At 41.0% G+C, this 21,404-nt stretch overlaps 14 non-coding genes and 2 pseudogenes across 14 annotated transcripts; all 16 read left to right on the forward strand.

Annotated features, from left to right (window-relative positions):
- The first annotated feature begins 69 nt into the window (after nt 1–69).
- LOC124124115 lies at nt 70–233 on the forward strand. Its single transcript, XR_006859399.2, has one exon. It is a non-coding gene; the product is annotated as a U1 spliceosomal RNA (small nuclear RNA).
- Nucleotides 234–5,914: 5,681 nt separating this feature from the next.
- LOC125381813 lies at nt 5,915–6,052 on the forward strand (annotated as a pseudogene).
- Nucleotides 6,053–6,482: 430 nt separating this feature from the next.
- Nucleotides 6,483–6,646, forward strand: LOC125381844. Its single transcript, XR_007222102.1, has one exon. It is a non-coding gene; the product is annotated as a U1 spliceosomal RNA (small nuclear RNA).
- Nucleotides 6,647–8,402: 1,756 nt separating this feature from the next.
- LOC125381846 lies at nt 8,403–8,566 on the forward strand. Its single transcript, XR_007222104.1, has one exon. It is a non-coding gene; the product is annotated as a U1 spliceosomal RNA (small nuclear RNA).
- Nucleotides 8,567–9,002: 436 nt separating this feature from the next.
- Nucleotides 9,003–9,166, forward strand: LOC125381847. The gene has a single exon (XR_007222105.1). It is a non-coding gene; the product is annotated as a U1 spliceosomal RNA (small nuclear RNA).
- Nucleotides 9,167–9,602: 436 nt separating this feature from the next.
- On the forward strand, nt 9,603–9,766 carry LOC125381848. The gene has a single exon (XR_007222106.1). It is a non-coding gene; the product is annotated as a U1 spliceosomal RNA (small nuclear RNA).
- Nucleotides 9,767–10,196: 430 nt separating this feature from the next.
- On the forward strand, nt 10,197–10,360 carry LOC125381849. Its single transcript, XR_007222107.1, has one exon. It is a non-coding gene; the product is annotated as a U1 spliceosomal RNA (small nuclear RNA).
- A 436-nt stretch (nt 10,361–10,796) lies between these two features.
- LOC125381850 lies at nt 10,797–10,960 on the forward strand. Its single transcript, XR_007222108.1, has one exon. It is a non-coding gene; the product is annotated as a U1 spliceosomal RNA (small nuclear RNA).
- Nucleotides 10,961–16,796: 5,836 nt separating this feature from the next.
- On the forward strand, nt 16,797–16,934 carry LOC125381812 (annotated as a pseudogene).
- A 430-nt stretch (nt 16,935–17,364) lies between these two features.
- Nucleotides 17,365–17,528, forward strand: LOC125381714. Its single transcript, XR_007221975.1, has one exon. It is a non-coding gene; the product is annotated as a U1 spliceosomal RNA (small nuclear RNA).
- Nucleotides 17,529–17,958: 430 nt separating this feature from the next.
- On the forward strand, nt 17,959–18,122 carry LOC124127686. Its single transcript, XR_006860023.2, has one exon. It is a non-coding gene; the product is annotated as a U1 spliceosomal RNA (small nuclear RNA).
- Nucleotides 18,123–18,552: 430 nt separating this feature from the next.
- LOC124127709 lies at nt 18,553–18,716 on the forward strand. The gene has a single exon (XR_006860045.2). It is a non-coding gene; the product is annotated as a U1 spliceosomal RNA (small nuclear RNA).
- A 430-nt stretch (nt 18,717–19,146) lies between these two features.
- Nucleotides 19,147–19,310, forward strand: LOC125381715. Its single transcript, XR_007221976.1, has one exon. It is a non-coding gene; the product is annotated as a U1 spliceosomal RNA (small nuclear RNA).
- A 433-nt stretch (nt 19,311–19,743) lies between these two features.
- LOC125381717 lies at nt 19,744–19,907 on the forward strand. The gene has a single exon (XR_007221977.1). It is a non-coding gene; the product is annotated as a U1 spliceosomal RNA (small nuclear RNA).
- A 430-nt stretch (nt 19,908–20,337) lies between these two features.
- LOC125381719 lies at nt 20,338–20,501 on the forward strand. Its single transcript, XR_007221979.1, has one exon. It is a non-coding gene; the product is annotated as a U1 spliceosomal RNA (small nuclear RNA).
- A 430-nt stretch (nt 20,502–20,931) lies between these two features.
- LOC125381720 lies at nt 20,932–21,095 on the forward strand. The gene has a single exon (XR_007221980.1). It is a non-coding gene; the product is annotated as a U1 spliceosomal RNA (small nuclear RNA).
- Nucleotides 21,096–21,404: the final 309 nt, after the last annotated feature.

The following is a 21,404-nucleotide window of genomic DNA, read 5'->3' on the forward strand; positions in this document are numbered from 1 at the left end:
GCTTACAAGACACCTGAATGAGGTGATGTGTATGTTTGTAGTGATGGTTAGGAAGCTGCAGTTTCAGGCATACTTACCTGGCACAGGCTTAACAGTGATCCGCAAGGCTGTGGGCCCGGGGCGAGACCTTTCCATTGCACATCGGCTTGGTTGACCCCTGCGATCATCCCAAATGTGGACGACTCGGGTGCGCAATTTATAAGTGTGGGGGACTGCGTTCGCGCTCTCCCCTGGAAAAAACAATCAAAAATAGAAATGCCTTTTTTTCATTCTGTTTGTCTATCATGACATGTTCAGTTGTTGTTGTTGTTGTTGTTGTTGTTGTTGATGATGATGTGTTTATTTTGCTGAGTAGCTCCCAAGGAGAAAGATAGGACCCGGAAGGAAACTTGGGTGTTGACATGGAAGTTACCTCCCCTGGGTACCTGGCGCAAGGTGCATGTCTATGCAGCCTAAAATGCAAATAAAGCCATTTCCGTCTCGTTCTTCCTACCAATAATCTTTGCATAAAGCGAACGGGTGAATGTAGTGCCATGTACAGGGAAGTATAAAAATGTTTGAACTGAAATGGAATATATGTGAAGTTTTGCTTACAAGACACCTGAATGAGGTGATGTGTATGTTTGTAGTGATGGTTAGGAAGCTGCAGTTTCAGGCATACTTACCTGGCACAGGCTTAACGGCGATCAGCAGGAAGTATTCGAGAATTGATTTTTCTTTCACAGGTCGACGAGCGGGCAGGACTTGTTCCTACGTCTTCGGACTCCCCTCACTTTGTTAGCCATGGATCCGATTCGTTTCTCTAGGAATGGTCCTAGGAGCTCTGAGACCACAATGGACATCAGGAAGCAAGTAGTCAAGCTGGAGTTTGTTGGACCCGAGAGATTTTCAGTGTCGAGATCGAAGTTGTATACCTTTTTGACTAAAACCTTCGGAGCAGATAGCGTCAGAAGACTGTCCAGAAGGGAGAAGGTTACTGAATGGTTTGTGACCGTCTCATCTGAGGAGCTTGCCAACCAACTTCACGCGGAAAGCTACCATGACTTAACACCATATCTCGGGGTGCACTTCTCCCTAGTTGACAAGGTAAAGGTGTCTGTGAGGGTGCACTGGCTACCCGAAGAATTTGGAGTTACCTTTTTGGAAAGATTCTTTCAGGATTATGGGACAGTTATCTCAGCTACGGAGGAAATAAGTAAGAACACTTTTGATGAGGGGTGCCTTTTAGGATCATACAATGTCATCCTGGAGATGCGAAATGAAGAGCTATCCGGAATTCCCCACCTAGTGAATTTCGAAACACCGACCAGATGTTTCCCTTTGCTATTCACGATGGCAGGAAGGCAACCCTTGTGTTTAAAGTGTCAAGTTGTGGGGCACTTGAGAAGAGAATGCCCAGGAACTCAGAAAATCTCAACAAAACCACACTTTAGGAAATCTTACTCAGAGGCCCTGGCAACCGGAAGAAAAGAACAGAGATCGTATGTGGATGAGGAAGCAGATGTGGATACAGAAGTGGTAGAGGAGACCGAGGAAGAGATACGGAAGGACATTGAAAATGCCATTGGTGCTAAGAATGACTGGTCAGCGGTTGAAAATGAGAATACGGCAGTGCCAGGAACATTGGACCAATCTAAGGAACAGACTGCTTCACAAGTGGATGTGTCTAGTGCAGGTGATTGCACTATTACAGCAATGGAAATTACTCCAGACAATAACAGGAAGAGGCCTTTATCTCCAGTCAAGAAAATAGACAAAGCAGCTAGGATGGTATTGGACACAATGGAGGACTTGCGTCAAAGAGAAGGTTCACAATGGAATTTACATTCTCACATCATAGATTCTGATGATTCTGGGAGTCCGGGAAGTGTAATAACTTAACATCTCACATGTGTTGTTTCTGTTGGAAAACGATTTGGACATGCCCCCGGACTCGGATTACGATTATGGATTATGTGTTTACGGCATATTGCCGGGAGTTCTTTTTATTAAGGTATGTATATATTATTTATAACTTTATGATAATTTGGGTATCTGTATATATCATGTTTATATATTCTATTTCAAACATTATATTCTTTTTCAGAATGTTGACTTTTCACTTATATATCGTTGGATGTAAACTTATGTTAACATTTTAAAAATGCATAGAATAGCGACAATTAATTGTGATGGGTTAAGGGGTAGGAACAGAAGGCGTGTGCTGTGTGAGGAATGGAAGAGAATGAATGTAGATGTTTTGTTTATGCAAGAAAGTCATATAGCATGTGTGAAAGAAGGAGAGACTGTTGAGAAAGAATTTGAATGCAAAGCCTTCTGGAGTTTTGGGACGGGCAATGCACGTGGGGTTGGTATTTTACTCTCAAAAAAGTTAAATTATAAAAATGTACAATTTCATTATGATTTTGATGGCAGGCTCTTTGTTTTAGATATTGATATTGATAATAATTCGTTTAGATTTATAAATGTATATGCTCCTAATTATTATACAGATAGGCGGGATTTCCTGTTATCATTAGAAAATTATTTTGTTACTCGTCGCCTTGTTGTTCTCGGGGGAGATTTTAATTTCGTTTTATCAACTGTTTTAGATAAAGTGGGGGGAAACCCAAAATGTGGCACTGGGGGGGCAACTATTCTGAAACGTTATCTAAATTTATATAAATTAGTAGACCCGTTTCGGGAGTTATATAAAAACAAAGTTATGACAACATGGCGAGGTGGAAATGTTAGCTGTCGGCTAGATCGATTTTATATCTCCGCTCCATTAATACCGGCTGTCAAAAGTTGTGATGTTCAGCCATGTTCCATTTCTGATCACGATTATTGTGTTTTAGGTTTGGAGGTTGTTGATTGCATCTCTGTAGGACCTGGTTATTGGAAATTTAATAATTCTTTGCTCAAAGACAAATCATTTGTATTGAAATTTCAGAAATTTTGGGAATCTTTATATGTTCAGGCTGATTTGTCTCTTTCGGATTGGGATGGCATTAAAGCTCAAATTAAAACTTTTGTTTTGGCGTATGGGAAAAAGTCAGCTGCCAATAAAAGACATATTTTACAGCAGCTTCAAAGGCGATACAGAGATCTGCAAACTGCAGAAAGTCAGAGACCTGGGGAGTATGTAGAGCAGTTAAAAGCGATCAAATCACAACTTTATGACTTTCATTATGATAAGGTACAAGGAAGTGCAATCCGCTCCAGAGTGCAAGTTTTAGAAAATAATGAACAACCATCTAAACATTTCTTAAAGTCTGAATTTAAACGCTCTGGAGATAAAATCATTCGTGTTTTGGAGAATGGTTCTGAAATCTATGACAAAAATGATTCTATTCGTAATTATTGCAGGGAGTTCTATGAAAACTTATATACCCCTGAGGAAATTGATGATTTTTACTGTTCAGAATTCATTGAGGACTTGCCTTTCTTGGATAGCGCTTCAGCTGATAGTCTAGAGGGTGCTGTGACATAAGAGGAGATTTTATTTGCTTTGAAAGGGATGGATAACAATAAAGCCCCAGGGTTGGATGGTTTAAGTAAAGAGTTTTACATAACGTTTTGGCCGTTATTTCAAGATATTTTAGTACACATTTATAATTTATCAATAAAATTGGGTACTCTTAGCAATTCGCAAAAACTAGGATGTATCTCTCTGTTATGTAAGGACCCTAAAAATCCTCAATTGTTACGCAATTGGCGCCCTATTAGTCTGTTAAACGTAGATTACAAAATATTATCTAGAGTTGTACAAAGCCGGTTGTCATCAGTTATTGCTGAGATCGTGCATCCTGATCAGACATGTTCTATCAGAGGCCGATCAATAGCAGACAACATACATCTTCTACGTAATGTCGTTGATTATGTGGAGCAAAAAGGAGATTCTGTGGCCTTCGTTTGTCTTGATCAAGAGAAGGCTTTTGATCGGGTAAATCATGAATTCATGTTCAAGGCCTTACATCAGTATGGGTTTGGTCCAGAGTTTATCAACCTGGTCAGCCTCTTATACAATAATGTTCAAAGTACAGTGTTGGTAAATGGTAATCTTTCAGATACTTTCCCCGTGAGGAGGGGGGTTAGGCAAGGCTGCAGCCTAAGCCCATTGTTATATGTTTTAGTTTTCGAACCTTTTGCCATTAAAGTAAGGAGTGATAAATTAATTAAGGGTATTAAAATTCCCGGTGTTAACGAAGAAGCCAAAATTTCTGCCTATGCTGATGATGGGACTGGTATTTGTGCGAATGAGATGAGTGTCAGACGTTTGCTTCAAGTGAGTGAGTGGTATGCTCGTGGTACTGGTGCTCGTTTGAACATGGCTAAAACCAAAGCCATATCTTTTGGAAAATGGCGTTCTTCGGCCGATCACCCTTTCAGCATATCATGGCCCGATTCATGTAAAATTTTGGGGGTAGTTTTTGGAAGGAATGTAACTCCTGATGATAATTGGAACAAAATTTTAACAAAATTCCACGGGGTTCTAAATTTCGCATTTAAAGACAGATTTCTATCAGTGTATGGTAAATCTGTTATCTGTAACGTCATGGCCATGTCAAAGTTGTGGTATGTTGCATCTGTGTTGCACATGCCCAAGCACTTTGTTGATATTTTCACACGAGTATCTTTTGATTATTTTTGGGAATCCCATCTATATGAACCTCTACCTAGATCTGTTATATATAATAATAAAGATGTTGGAGGTGTTAACTTTCCTCATATACCGTCTCGATTACATGCATTACGTTTGTTTCATTTGTATAAAATTATTAATAATAGTGATTGTAAATATGCTCGTTTTGCTCTTTACTGGATAGGGTTTTCACTAAAAAATATCAAACCAGAATTTGCATCTAATTTATTGCCTCATTCTGCATATATGCCAGCATATTATAAGAAAGTATTAGAGTCATATAGATATTTTAAGTCGTTATACCCAGATTATAATTGGTTTGTTCCTGTTAAAAGTGGTGCATTTTATAATTTGTTAATATCTCATGTATGTACAGAGCCTGCTATCTTCAAATACTTTTCAAATGTCAATTTTAAGTCTGCGTTTATATTGCTCAATGACCCGTTTATCGATCCTTTATTAAAAAATTTCTCCTGGCGTCTGCTACATGATATTGTACCGACAAATTTCACCCTTTTTTGTAAACGACACTCTTTAATTAAAAAATGTACATTCTGTGAGGAGAACGAGTCTGTTGAGCATTTGTTTTATAATTGTGAAATTGTATCTACTTTGTGGTGTATTGTCAGCAAATGGGTTTTAGATCTATCTTTTGGCTTAATTGATCTTACTGCTAACAAAATTCGGTTTAATCAGTTATCTTTTTGCCATTGTAAATATCGGAAAAGTGTCATTGTGTACCTGGTGTGTTTGGCCAAGCATCAGATTTGGGTTGATAGGTGTAATTTCAAAAATGGTAGAAAGGGGGTGACTAAAGAAAGTATTGTTGCCCGTTTTTTGGAAAGATTACGTTTTCGAATCGTTGTAGATAAGGCCCGTTTGTCTGATGTATTATTTAATCATTACTGGGTGCAACCCCAAATGTTCTGCACCGTCAACAACAATAAGGTGGATTTTACTTTTTAAAAATGGAAAAATACTCAAATATATATATAAATACTAAACTCATACCATCGTCTGTACATGTATATTGTAAATATTGTAAAGTAATTTCCACCCTGAGTTTGTACACACCCCTTTGTAAATAGTCTTCCTGTCCGTGTACATATTAAGGAATGACTATTAGGACCCAGACACCTTACTTTTAAACATCATTACTTTCTTCATCATCATTCATATAACGTAAGTCTTACCATGTACATTGCTATCGCTAAAGGTGCCTGGGGAGAATTGTTCTTAGGGCCATTTAATCGAAATAAACTTTATTAAAAACAAAAAAAAAAAAAAAAAAAAAAAGCAAGGCTGTGGGCCCGGGGCGAGACCTTTCCATTGCACATCGGCTTGGTTGACCCCTGCGATCATCCCAAATGTGGACGACTCGGGTGCGCAATTTATAAGTGTGGGGGACTGCGTTCGCGCTCTCCCCTGGAAAAAACAATCAAAAATAGAAATGCCTTTTTTTCATTCTGTTTGTCTATCATGACATGTTCAGTTGTTGTTGTTGTTGTTGTTGTTGTTGTTGTTGTTGATGATGATGTGTTTATTTTGCTGAGTAGCTCCCAAGGAGAAAGATAGGACCCGGAAGGAAACTTGGGTGTTGACATGGAAGTTACCTCCCCTGGGTACCTGGCGCAAGGTGCATGTCTATGCAGCCTAAAATGCAAATAAAGCCATTTCCGTCTCGTTCTTCCTACCAATAATCTTTGCATAAAGCGAACGGGTGAATGTAGTGCCATGTACAGGGAAGTATAAAAATGTTTGAACTGAAATGGAATATATGTGAAGTTTTGCTTACAAGACACCTGAATGAGGTGATGTGTATGTTTGTAGTGATGGTTAGGAAGATGCAGTTTCAGGCATACTTACCTGGCACAGGCTTAACAGTGATCCGCAAGGCTGTGGGCCCGGGGCGAGACCTTTCCATTGCACATCGGCTTGGTTGACCCCTGCGATCATCCCAAATGTGGACGACTCGGGTGCGCAATTTATAAGTGTGGGGGACTGCGTTCGCGCTCTCCCCTGGAAAAAACAATCAAAAATAGAAATGCCTTTTTTTCATTCTGTTTGTCTATCATGACATGTTCAGTTGTTGTTGTTGTTGTTGTTGTTGTTGTTGTTGTTGATGATGATGTGTTTATTTTGCTGAGTAGCTCCCAAGGAGAAAGATAGGACCCGGAAGGAAACTTGGGTGTTGACATGGAAGTTACCTCCCCTGGGTACCTGGCGCAAGGTGCATGTCTATGCAGCCTAAAATGCAAATAAAGCCATTTCCGTCTCGTTCTTCCTACCAATAATCTTTGCATAAAGCGAACGGGTGAATGTAGTGCCATGTACAGGGAAGTATAAAAATGTTTGAACTGAAATGGAATATATGTGAAGTTTTGCTTACAAGACACCTGAATGAGGTGATGTGTATGTTTGTAGTGATGGTTAGGAAGCTGCAGTTTCAATAATAAACTACCATAACGAACACCAAATAGGAAACCAACAACAAAACTGCAAACAATCAAACGTATTCACCCCAAAACTTAAAATCCCCAAAATAGACACATCCCTAGCCAACACAATAAACAAACAAACCGACCCAAACCTAGCTAAAAGCACATCACTAGCTTACATCCATCAAAAATGGCCAAATTGGTGTCACATATACACAGACGGATCCGCTGATCCGATCACAAATCACACAGGTTTCGGAGTCCATATAGCCCAACCAGTCAAAAATACTCAATCCTTCCGACTCCCAAACAACCAATCTATATTCACCGCAGAGCTCATGGGTATCGCCACGGCGCTCCACAGCCATCACACCAAAAACCAAAAAAAAATCTTAATACTCTCAGACTCACTAAGCGGACTTCAGGCCCTCCAAAACAAAAACACCAAAAACCGCCCCAAATTAATAAACCAAATTCTCAAAAGCGTAAACAAACTAACAGAGGCAGGCAAAAACATACAACTTATCTGGATACCAGCTCACGTAGGAATTTACGGGAATGAAAACGCAGACAGAGCCGCAAAACAATCCCTAAAAATACCAGACATAAGCCTTAAGCTACCAATATCTAAAGCAGAAATCAAAAGTATAAACAAACGTAAAATCACCCAAAAATGGCATAACCTCTATCAAAACACAAAAACCCAAATCCTAAAAACCCTCAAAAAACCCCTCACCAAACCAAAAATCCTCCATCCCTCCAAAAAAATCGATAGAATAATCACCAAACTCCAAACAGGACACACCAAACTAAATAACCACCTTCTAAAACTAAAAAAACACGCAAACGGGAAGTGCCCACACTGCACTCACCCAGAAACAATAGACCACGTACTACTACATTGCACCCACTACCTCACACAACGTACAACATTACAAACCAACCTAAATCCAAATAACGCTCTTACCTTAGAAGCAATCCTTAACCCCCAAAATAAAATAGAAAACTTCAAAGCCCTAGGCATTTACCTAACCAAAACAGAACTAATTAACCGTATTTAAAACTTCACTAAACCACCAACACTAAACATCCAAAAAACATCAACTCACCCCCACACACTCCCTTAGTCCCAACCACTCCCCCAAGGCATGTATTCCAAATCTCAAAATTTCAAAACTTTATATAAGCAACCACTAAACCCCCCTCCTTGGTTGCACTCCTCTCGCTACCACTTTTATACCACTAAATGGCCCGGCCGGGCCCGTGTGCGAAATACGCTCCAGTCGGAAAGCGCACGTAAAATCTCCTAATATAAGTAAGTAAGTAAGTAAGTTTCAGGCATACTTACCTGGCACAGGCTTAACAGTGATCCGCAAGGCTGTGGGCCCGGGGCGAGACCTTTCCATTGCACATCGGCTTGGTTGACCCCTGCGATCATCCCAAATGTGGACGACTCGGGTGCGCAATTTATAAGTGTGGGGGACTGCGTTCGCGCTCTCCCCTGGAAAAAACAATCAAAAATAGAAATGCCTTTTTTTCATTCTGTTTGTCTATCATGACATGTTCAGTTGTTGTTGTTGTTGTTGTTGTTGTTGTTGTTGTTGTTGTTGATGATGATGTGTTTATTTTGCTGAGTAGCTCCCAAGGAGAAAGATAGGACCCGGAAGGAAACTTGGGTGTTGACATGGAAGTTACCTCCCCTGGGTACCTGGCGCAAGGTGCATGTCTATGCAGCCTAAAATGCAAATAAAGCCATTTCCGTCTCGTTCTTCCTACCAATAATCTTTGCATAAAGCGAACGGGTGAATGTAGTGCCATGTACAGGGAAGTATAAAAATGTTTGAACTGAAATGGAATATATGTGAAGTTTTGCTTACAAGACACCTGAATGAGGTGATGTGTATGTTTGTAGTGATGGTTAGGAAGCTGCAGTTTCAGGCATACTTACCTGGCACAGGCTTAACAGTGATCCGCAAGGCTGTGGGCCCGGGGCGAGACCTTTCCATTGCACATCGGCTTGGTTGACCCCTGCGATCATCCCAAATGTGGACGACTCGGGTGCGCAATTTATAAGTGTGGGGGACTGCGTTCGCGCTCTCCCCTGGAAAAAACAATCAAAAATAGAAATGCCTTTTTTTCATTCTGTTTGTCTATCATGACATGTTCAGTTGTTGTTGTTGTTGTTGTTGTTGTTGTTGTTGTTGTTGTTGATGATGATGTGTTTATTTTGCTGAGTAGCTCCCAAGGAGAAAGATAGGACCCGGAAGGAAACTTGGGTGTTGACATGGAAGTTACCTCCCCTGGGTACCTGGCGCAAGGTGCATGTCTATGCAGCCTAAAATGCAAATAAAGCCATTTCCGTCTCGTTCTTCCTACCAATAATCTTTGCATAAAGCGAACGGGTGAATGTAGTGCCATGTACAGGGAAGTATAAAAATGTTTGAACTGAAATGGAATATATGTGAAGTTTTGCTTACAAGACACCTGAATGAGGTGATGTGTATGTTTGTAGTGATGGTTAGGAAGCTGCAGTTTCAGGCATACTTACCTGGCACAGGCTTAACAGTGATCCGCAAGGCTGTGGGCCCGGGGCGAGACCTTTCCATTGCACATCGGCTTGGTTGACCCCTGCGATCATCCCAAATGTGGACGACTCGGGTGCGCAATTTATAAGTGTGGGGGACTGCGTTCGCGCTCTCCCCTGGAAAAAACAATCAAAAATAGAAATGCCTTTTTTTCATTCTGTTTGTCTATCATGACATGTTCAGTTGTTGTTGTTGTTGTTGTTGTTGTTGTTGTTGTTGATGATGATGTGTTTATTTTGCTGAGTAGCTCCCAAGGAGAAAGATAGGACCCGGAAGGAAACTTGGGTGTTGACATGGAAGTTACCTCCCCTGGGTACCTGGCGCAAGGTGCATGTCTATGCAGCCTAAAATGCAAATAAAGCCATTTCCGTCTCGTTCTTCCTACCAATAATCTTTGCATAAAGCGAACGGGTGAATGTAGTGCCATGTACAGGGAAGTATAAAAATGTTTGAACTGAAATGGAATATATGTGAAGTTTTGCTTACAAGACACCTGAATGAGGTGATGTGTATGTTTGTAGTGATGGTTAGGAAGCTGCAGTTTCAGGCATACTTACCTGGCACAGGCTTAACAGTGATCCGCAAGGCTGTGGGCCCGGGGCGAGACCTTTCCATTGCACATCGGCTTGGTTGACCCCTGCGATCATCCCAAATGTGGACGACTCGGGTGCGCAATTTATAAGTGTGGGGGACTGCGTTCGCGCTCTCCCCTGGAAAAAACAATCAAAAATAGAAATGCCTTTTTTTCATTCTGTTTGTCTATCATGACATGTTCAGTTGTTGTTGTTGTTGTTGTTGTTGTTGTTGTTGTTGTTGTTGATGATGATGTGTTTATTTTGCTGAGTAGCTCCCAAGGAGAAAGATAGGACCCGGAAGGAAACTTGGGTGTTGACATGGAAGTTACCTCCCCTGGGTACCTGGCGCAAGGTGCATGTCTATGCAGCCTAAAATGCAAATAAAGCCATTTCCGTCTCGTTCTTCCTACCAATAATCTTTGCATAAAGCGAACGGGTGAATGTAGTGCCATGTACAGGGAAGTATAAAAATGTTTGAACTGAAATGGAATATATGTGAAGTTTTGCTTACAAGACACCTGAATGAGGTGATGTGTATGTTTGTAGTGATGGTTAGGAAGCTGCAGTTTCAGGCATACTTACCTGGCACAGGCTTAACAGTGATCCGCAAGGCTGTGGGCCCGGGGCGAGACCTTTCCATTGCACATCGGCTTGGTTGACCCCTGCGATCATCCCAAATGTGGACGACTCGGGTGCGCAATTTATAAGTGTGGGGGACTGCGTTCGCGCTCTCCCCTGGAAAAAACAATCAAAAATAGAAATGCCTTTTTTTCATTCTGTTTGTCTATCATGACATGTTCAGTTGTTGTTGTTGTTGTTGTTGTTGTTGTTGTTGTTGTTGATGATGATGTGTTTATTTTGCTGAGTAGCTCCCAAGGAGAAAGATAGGACCCGGAAGGAAACTTGGGTGTTGACATGGAAGTTACCTCCCCTGGGTACCTGGCGCAAGGTGCATGTCTATGCAGCCTAAAATGCAAATAAAGCCATTTCCGTCTCGTTCTTCCTACCAATAATCTTTGCATAAAGCGAACGGGTGAATGTAGTGCCATGTACAGGGAAGTATAAAAATGTTTGAACTGAAATGGAATATATGTGAAGTTTTGCTTACAAGACACCTGAATGAGGTGATGTGTATGTTTGTAGTGATGGTTAGGAAGCTGCAGTTTCAGGCATACTTACCTGGCACAGGCTTAGCGTGATCCTGAGGAAAGTATTGAGAACTAATTTTTCTTTTCACAGGTCTACGGGTGGGCTGGACTTCTTGTCCTCCGTCTTCGGACTCCCCCCATTGTTTTGTATCATGGCCGCCATTCAGTCTTCAGGGAATGGGCCATGGAAGTCAGAGACGATTCCAGACATAAGGAAGAGAGTAGTGAAGATGGATTTTGTTGGCCCAGATCGGTTTGCTGTGACAAGATTCAAGCTCTTCCCTTTCTTATTGGATACCTGTGGTGATGGTTTTGAGAGACTTGCAAGGCGGGAAAAACCGACCGAGTGGTTTTTAACAGTGACATCTGAAGAGCTAGGAGAACATCTACATGATCTGAAATACAAGCATCTATCGGATACTTTAGGTGTTCATTTTTCCTTAGTGAACAAGGTGAGGACATCAGTTCGTGTACACTGGCTACCAGAGGAGTTCGGAGCAACCTTTTTGGCACGTTTTTTCAAGGATTACGGGAAAGTATTAAGTGTTCAGGAGGATGTTAGCAAGGACAAGTTCGACGAAGGATGCCTACTTGGAACATACGAGGTAGTCTTGGAAACGTGCTATGAAGACGTAACTGCTATTCCTCATTTAGTAAACATCACCGGGAGAAGCAGTTCTTTTCCACTTTTGTTTACAATGGTGGGAAGACCTCCTCTGTGTTTAAAGTGCCACGAGGTAGGTCATCTGAGGAAGGAATGTAAAGGATCTACAAAAGTTCAGATGCCACCCACCTCTTACCGTCTTCCCAGAAAGAGATATTCTGATGTTTTGAGAAACAATGCTCAACCTAATTCTTATGTTGATGAAGAAGAAGAGGTCAGGAAAGAAATGAAGGAGATCGAGGAGGCAGCGTCAAAAGATGACTGGTCAAAGGACGTGCCAACAGAGAAGACAAGTGTTCCTCAAGAAAAGGAGGTGTTAACAGTGGAGGATGATGAGACAGAGATCTTACAGGAAGACCCTACAGAGGCTGACAATCCTGTAGATATGGAGGAGGCTCCTCAGTCTGATGTTACAACAGAACTAAACCTTTCCACTCAGGATGGATTTCACAGGAAACGTCCAGGTTCACCTACTTTACAAAAGGATAAAGCCGCGAAACTAGTGAGAGACACCAAAAGAGACATAGAACAGCGGGAGAAGGATGAATGGAAACTCAGGACCCAGGGCATGGTGGACACGGATGACTCTAGTACAACAGAGAGCATCACTTAAGTGACGTAAAATGTGTGTTTCCGAACTTTTCCGAATGATTTGGACATGCCCCTGGACGATGGCTATGGATAATGGATTTATATATTGTGAGATTCTGTTGACGATTTGGATAAGCCTTTGGATTATGATTAGAGATAAGCGATCTACTGTATACAGCATTGGCTGGGACCCCTTTTTGGTATGTATGAATACTTATATATTACTTTCCTCATATGCTACTGTTTTAATTACAATTGTATATAGTTATGTAACTTTCACTTTATCATTAATGTTTCTTTTGTCTAATAGCAGACACATAAGTGTAAGGTCCTATGTACGTTTGGTGATATACACCAAATTATTCTATATAAATTCAAATGTATAACTTTGCTACTATTAATTGTGCTGGGATAAGGGGTAGTACCAGAAGACGTGTGCTGTGTGAGGAGTGGAAGAGAATGAATGTTGATATTTTATTTATGCAAGAATGTCATATAGCCAGTGTGAAAGAAGGAGAGACTGTTGAGAAAGAATTTGGATGTAAAGCCTTCTGGAGTTTTGGTACGGGAAACGCACGTGGGGTAGGCATTTTACTATCACATCACTTAGATTTTAATATTATAAAATTTCATTACGATTTTGATGGCAGGCTCTTTGTTTTAGATATTGATATAGATAATAATTATTTCAGATTTATTAACCTGTATGCTCCTAATTATTATACAGATAGGCGGGATTTCCTGTTATCTTTGGAAAATTATTTTGTTACTCGTCGCCTTGTTGTCCTTGGGGGAGATTTTAATTTCGTTTTATCAACTGTTCTAGATAAAGTGGGGGGAAACCCAAAATGTGGTACTGGGGGGGCAACTATTCTGAAACGGTATCAAGATTTATATAAATTAGTAGACCCTTATCGAGTGTTACATAAAACTAAAGTTAGGACAACATGGCGAGGTGGAAATGTCAGTTGTCGGCTAGATCGATTTTATGTCTCTGCTCCATTAGTTCCGGCAGTCAAAAGTTGTGATGTTCAGCCATGTTCCATTTCTGATCACGATTATGGTGTTCTAGGTTTGGAGGTTGTTGATTGCATCTCTGTAGGACCTGGTTATTGGAAATTTAATAACTCTTTGCTTAAAGACAAATCATTTGTTTCGGAATTTCAGAAATTTTGGGAATCTTTACATATTGAGGCTGATTTGTCTCTTTTGGAATGGGATGAGCTTAAAGTTCAAATTAAAACTTTTGTTTTGGCGTATGGGAAAAAGCTAGCTGCCAATAAAAGACAGATTTTACAGCAGCTTCAAAGGCGATACAGAGATCTGCTAACTGCAGAAAGTCAAAGACCTGGGGAGTATGTAGAGCAGTTAAAAGCGATCAAATCACAACTTTATGACTTTCATTATGATAAGGTACAAGGAAGTGCAATCCGCTCCAGAGTGCAAGTTTTAGAAAATAATGAACAGCCATCCAAACATTTCCTAAAGTCTGAATTTAAGCGCTCTGGAGATAAAATCATTCGTGTTTTGGAGAATGGTTCTGAAATTTATGACAAAAATGAAACGATTCGTAAATATTGCAGGGAGTTCTATGAAAACTTATATACCCCTGAGGAAATTGATGATTTCTACTGTTCAGAATTTATTGAGGACTTGCCTTTCTTGGATAGGGCATCAGCTGATAGTTTAGAGGGTGCTGTGACAAAAGAAGAGATTTTATTTGCTTTAAAAGGGATGGATAACAATAAAGCCCCGGGGTTGGATGGTTTAAGTAAAGAGTTTTACATAACGTTTTGGCAGTTATTTCAAGATATCTTATTACACATTTATAATTTGTCAATAAAATTGGGTACTCTTAGCAATTCCCAAAAACTAGGATGTATCTCTCTGTTATGTAAGGACCCTAAAAATCCTCAATTGTTACGCAATTGGCGCCCTATTAGTCTCTTAAACGTAGATTACAAAATATTATCTAGAGTTGTACAAAGCCGGTTATCATTAGTTATTGCTGAGATTGTGCATCCTGATCAGACATGTTCTATCAGAGGCAGATCAATAGCAGACAACATACATCTTCTACGAAATGTAGTAGATTATGTGGAGCAAAAAGGAGATTCTGTGGCCTTCGTTTGTCTTGATCAAGAGAAGGCTTTTGATCGGGTAAACCATGAATTCATGTTCAAGGCCTTACATCAGTATGGGTTTGGTCCAGAGTTTATCAACCTGGTCAGCCTCTTATACAATAATGTACAAAGTACAGTGTTGGTAAATGGTAATCTCTCGGATACATTCCCCGTGAGGAGGGGGGTCAGGCAAGGCTGCAGCCTAAGCCCTTTGTTATATGTTTTAGTTTTTGAACCTTTTGCCATTAAAGTAAGGAATGATAAATTAATCAAGGGCATTAAAATTCCCGGTGTTAACGAAGAAGCCAAAATATCAGCCTATGCTGATGACGGGACTGGTATTTGTGTGAATGAGAGGAGTGTCAGACGTTTACTTCAAGTGAGTGAGTGGTATGCTCGTGGTACTGGTGCTCGTTTGAACATGGCTAAAACCAAAGCCATATTTTTTGGGAAATGGCGTTCTTCGGCCGACCACCCTTTTGGTATATCATGGCCCGACTCATGTAAAATTTTGGGGGTAGTTTTTGGTAAGAATGTCACTCCTGATGATAATTGGAACAAAATTTTAACCAAATTTCACGGGGTTCTAAATTTTGCATTTAAAGACAGATTTTTATCAGTGTATGGTAAATCTGTAATCTGTAACGTCATGGCCATGTCAAAGTTGTGGTATGTTGCATCTGTATTGCACATGCCCAAGCACTTTGTTGATATTTTCACACGAGTAGCATTTGACTTTTTTTGGGAATCCCATCTATTTGAACCCCTCTCTAGGACTATCTTATATAATAATATAGATGTTGGAGGTGTTAACTTTCCCCATATTCCTTCTCGTCTGCATGCTTTACGTCTTTACCATTTATATAAAATCATTAATAATAGTCAGTGTAAATATTCCTGTTTTGCGCTCTACTGGATTGGCTTTTCACTGAAGCATATCAAACCTGAATTCGCTTCAAATTTAAAGCCACACTCTACATATATCCCTCCCTATTACAAAAAAGTTTTAGACTCATATAGATATTTTAATTCGTTATATCCTGATTATGATTGGAGTGTCCCTGTAAAAAGTGGTGTATTTTATAAACTGTTGATTGCCCATGTATGTACAGAGCCTGCTATCTTTAAGTATTTTTCTAATGTACAATTTAAATCTGCCTTCACATTGCTCAACGACTCATTCATAGATCCCCTTGTTAAAAATTTCTCCTGGCGTCTTCTTCATGACATTGTCCCCACTAACTTTACTCTTTTTTGTAAACGCCATTCCCTCATTAAAAAATGTACTTTTTGCAATGAAAATGAGTCTGTTGAGCATCTATTTTACAATTGCAATATGGTCTCTACTTTGTGGAATATCGTCAGCAAATGGGTTTTGGATTTATCTTTTGGCTTGATTGATTTAAATGCTAATAAGATTCGGTTTAATCAGTTATCCTTTTGTCATTGCAAATATCGGAAAAGCGTCATGGTGTACCTGGTGTGTTTGGCCAAGCATCAGATCTGGGTTGATAGGTGTCATGTAAAAAATGGTAGGAAAGGGGTGACAAAGGAAAGTATTGTCGCCCATTTTTTGGAAAGGTTACGATTTCGTATCGTAGTTGACAAAGCCCGTTTGCCTGACAATTTATTTAATCTTTACTGGGTGCAGTGTTCATTGTTCTGCACCGTCAACAATAACAAGGTGGAATTTACATTTTAATTGCTAACTATAAAGACTGTTTATGAAGAATATCATATAAATTATTATATTATTGTATGTACTTTCCACCTTTAGTTTTGTAATCACCCCGACATTATAGTCTACCATCCCATGTGAAAATAAGTTATATGGATAGACTATTAGGACCCAGGCACCTTTTCTTTTAATCATCATTCCTTTCCTCATGGCCATTTTCATTTAAAGTATGTTTTATCATGTCCATTGCTATCCTTCAAGGTGTCTGGGGAGCATTGTTCTTAGGGCCATTTAAATGTAAATAAACTTTATTAAAAACAAAAAAAAAAAAAAAAAAAAAAAAAAAAAAAAAAAAAAAAAAAAAAAAAAAAAAAAAAAAAGGCTGTGGGCCCGGGGCGAGACCTTTCCATTGCACATCGGCTTGGTTGACCCCTGCGATCATCCCAAATGTGGACGACTCGGGTGCGCAATTTATAAGTGTGGGGGACTGCGTTCGCGCTCTCCCCTGGAAAAAACAATCAAAAATAGAAATGCCTTTTTTTCATTCTGTTTGTCTATCATGACATGTTCAGTTGTTGTTGTTGTTGTTGTTGTTGTTGTTGTTGTTGATGATGATGTGTTTATTTTGCTGAGTAGCTCCCAAGGAGAAAGATAGGACCCGGAAGGAAACTTGGGTGTTGACATGGAAGTTACCTCCCCTGGGTACCTGGCGCAAGGTGCATGTCTATGCAGCCTAAAATGCAAATAAAGCCATTTCCGTCTCGTTCTTCCTACCAATAATCTTTGCATAAAGCGAACGGGTGAATGTAGTGCCATGTACAGGGAAGTATAAAAATGTTTGAACTGAAATGGAATATATGTGAAGTTTTGCTTACAAGACACCTGAATGAGGTGATGTGTATGTTTGTAGTGATGGTTAGGAAGCTGCAGTTTCAGGCATACTTACCTGGCACAGGCTTAACAGTGATCCGCAAGGCTGTGGGCCCGGGGCGAGACCTTTCCATTGCACATCGGCTTGGTTGACCCCTGCGATCATCCCAAATGTGGACGACTCGGGTGCGCAATTTATAAGTGTGGGGGACTGCGTTCGCGCTCTCCCCTGGAAAAAACAATCAAAAATAGAAATGCCTTTTTTTCATTCTGTTTGTCTATCATGACATGTTCAGTTGTTGTTGTTGTTGTTGTTGTTGTTGTTGTTGTTGATGATGATGTGTTTATTTTGCTGAGTAGCTCCCAAGGAGAAAGATAGGACCCGGAAGGAAACTTGGGTGTTGACATGGAAGTTACCTCCCCTGGGTACCTGGCGCAAGGTGCATGTCTATGCAGCCTAAAATGCAAATAAAGCCATTTCCGTCTCGTTCTTCCTACCAATAATCTTTGCATAAAGCGAACGGGTGAATGTAGTGCCATGTACAGGGAAGTATAAAAATGTTTGAACTGAAATGGAATATATGTGAAGTTTTGCTTACAAGACACCTGAATGAGGTGATGTGTATGTTTGTAGTGATGGTTAGGAAGCTGCAGTTTCAGGCATACTTACCTGGCACAGGCTTAACAGTGATCCGCAAGGCTGTGGGCCCGGGGCGAGACCTTTCCATTGCACATCGGCTTGGTTGACCCCTGCGATCATCCCAAATGTGGACGACTCGGGTGCGCAATTTATAAGTGTGGGGGACTGCGTTCGCGCTCTCCCCTGGAAAAAACAATCAAAAATAGAAATGCCTTTTTTTCATTCTGTTTGTCTATCATGACATGTTCAGTTGTTGTTGTTGTTGTTGTTGTTGTTGTTGTTGTTGATGATGATGTGTTTATTTTGCTGAGTAGCTCCCAAGGAGAAAGATAGGACCCGGAAGGAAACTTGGGTGTTGACATGGAAGTTACCTCCCCTGGGTACCTGGCGCAAGGTGCATGTCTATGCAGCCTAAAATGCAAATAAAGCCATTTCCGTCTCGTTCTTCCTACCAATAATCTTTGCATAAAGCGAACGGGTGAATGTAGTGCCATGTACAGGGAAGTATAAAAATGTTTGAACTGAAATGGAATATATGTGAAGTTTTGCTTACAAGACACCTGAATGAGGTGATGTGTATGTTTGTAGTGATGGTTAGGAAGCTGCAGTTTCAGGCATACTTACCTGGCACAGGCTTAACAGTGATCCGCAAGGCTGTGGGCCCGGGGCGAGACCTTTCCATTGCACATCGGCTTGGTTGACCCCTGCGATCATCCCAAATGTGGACGACTCGGGTGCGCAATTTATAAGTGTGGGGGACTGCGTTCGCGCTCTCCCCTGGAAAAAACAATCAAAAATAGAAATGCCTTTTTTTCATTCTGTTTGTCTATCATGACATGTTCAGTTGTTGTTGTTGTTGTTGTTGTTGTTGTTGTTGTTGATGATGATGTGTTTATTTTGCTGAGTAGCTCCCAAGGAGAAAGATAGGACCCGGAAGGAAACTTGGGTGTTGACATGGAAGTTACCTCCCCTGGGTACCTGGCGCAAGGTGCATGTCTATGCAGCCTAAAATGCAAATAAAGCCATTTCCGTCTCGTTCTTCCTACCAATAATCTTTGCATAAAGCGAACGGGTGAATGTAGTGCCATGTACAGGGAAGTATAAAAATGTTTGAACTGAAATGGAATATATGTGAAGTTTTGCTTACAAGACACCTGAATGAGGTGATGTGTATGTTTGTAGTGATGGTTAGGAAGCTGCAGTTTCAGGCATACTTACCTGGCACAGGCTTAACAGTGATCCGCAAGGCTGTGGGCCCGGGGCGAGACCTTTCCATTGCACATCGGCTTGGTTGACCCCTGCGATCATCCCAAATGTGGACGACTCGGGTGCGCAATTTATAAGTGTGGGGGACTGCGTTCGCGCTCTCCCCTGGAAAAAACAATCAAAAATAGAAATGCCTTTTTTTCATTCTGTTTGTCTATCATGACATGTTCAGTTGTTGTTGTTGTTGTTGTTGTTGTTGTTGTTGTTGTTGATGATGATGTGTTTATTTTGCTGAGTAGCTCCCAAGGAGAAAGATAGGACCCGGAAGGAAACTTGGGTGTTGACATGGAAGTTACCTCCCCTGGGTACCTGGCGCAAGGTGCATGTCTATGCAGCCTAAAATGCAAATAAAGCCATTTCCGTCTCGTTCTTCCTACCAATAATCTTTGCATAAAGCGAACGGGTGAATGTAGTGCCATGTACAGGGAAGTATAAAAATGTTTGAACTGAAATGGAATATATGTGAAGTTTTGCTTACAAGACACCTGAATGAGGTGATGTGTATGTTTGTAGTGATGGTTAGGAAGCTGCAGTTTCAGGCATACTTACCTGGCACAGGCTTAACAGTGATCCGCAAGGCTGTGGGCCCGGGGCGAGACCTTTCCATTGCACATCGGCTTGGTTGACCCCTGCGATCATCCCAAATGTGGACGACTCGGGTGCGCAATTTATAAGTGTGGGGGACTGCGTTCGCGCTCTCCCCTGGAAAAAACAATCAAAAATAGAAATGCCTTTTTTTCATTCTGTTTGTCTATCATGACATGTTCAGTTGTTGTTGTTGTTGTTGTTGTTGTTGTTGTTGTTGATGATGATGTGTTTATTTTGCTGAGTAGCTCCCAAGGAGAAAGATAGGACCCGGAAGGAAACTTGGGTGTTGACATGGAAGTTACCTCCCCTGGGTACCTGGCGCAAGGTGCATGTCTATGCAGCCTAAAATGCAAATAAAGCCATTTCCGTCTCGTTCTTCCTACCAATAATCTTTGCATAAAGCGAACGGGTGAATGTAGTGCCATGTACAGGGAAGTATAAAAATGTTTGAACTGAAATGGAATATATGTGAAGTTTTGCTTACAAGACACCTGAATGAGGTGATGTGTATGTTTGTAGTGATGGTTAGGAAGCTGCAGTTTCAGGCATACTTACCTGGCACAGGCTTAACAGTGATCCGCAAGGCTGTGGGCCCGGGGCGAGACCTTTCCATTGCACATCGGCTTGGTTGACCCCTGCGATCATCCCAAATGTGGACGACTCGGGTGCGCAATTTATAAGTGTGGGGGACTGCGTTCGCGCTCTCCCCTGGAAAAAACAATCAAAAATAGAAATGCCTTTTTTTCATTCTGTTTGTCTATCATGACATGTTCAGTTGTTGTTGTTGTTGTTGTTGTTGTTGTTGTTGTTGATGATGATGTGTTTATTTTGCTGAGTAGCTCCCAAGGAGAAAGATAGGACCCGGAAGGAAACTTGGGTGTTGACATGGAAGTTACCTCCCCTGGGTACCTGGCGCAAGGTGCATGTCTATGCAGCCTAAAATGCAAATAAAGCCATTTCCGTCTCGTTCTTCCTACCAATAATCTTTGCATAAAGCGAACGGGTGAATGTAGTGCCATGTACAGGGAAGTATAAAAATGTTTGAACTGAAATGGAATATATGTGAAGTTTTGCTTACAAGACACCTGAATGAGGTGATGTGTATGTTTGTAGTGATGGTTAGGAAGCTGCAGTTTCAGGCATACTTACCTGGCACAGGCTTAACAGTGATCCGCAAGGCTGTGGGCCCGGGGCGAGACCTTTCCATTGCACATCGGCTTGGTTGACCCCTGCGATCATCCCAAATGTGGACGACTCGGGTGCGCAATTTATAAGTGTGGGGGACTGCGTTCGCGCTCTCCCCTGGAAAAAACAATCAAAAATAGAAATGCCTTTTTTTCATTCTGTTTGTCTATCATGACATGTTCAGTTGTTGTTGTTGTTGTTGTTGTTGTTGTTGTTGTTGATGATGATGTGTTTATTTTGCTGAGTAGCTCCCAAGGAGAAAGATAGGACCCGGAAGGAAACTTGGGTGTTGACATGGAAGTTACCTCCCCTGGGTACCTGGCGCAAGGTGCATGTCTATGCAGCCTAAAATGCAAATAAAGCCATTTCCGTCTCGTTCTTCCTACCAATAATCTTTGCATAAAGCGAACGGGTGAATGTAGTGCCATG

The sequence above is a fragment of the Haliotis rufescens genome, unplaced genomic scaffold (genome assembly GCF_023055435.1).
Source record: "Haliotis rufescens isolate VD_foot unplaced genomic scaffold, xgHalRufe1.0.p SCAF_193, whole genome shotgun sequence".
Classification (NCBI taxonomy): Eukaryota; Metazoa; Mollusca; class Gastropoda; order Lepetellida; family Haliotidae; genus Haliotis; species Haliotis rufescens.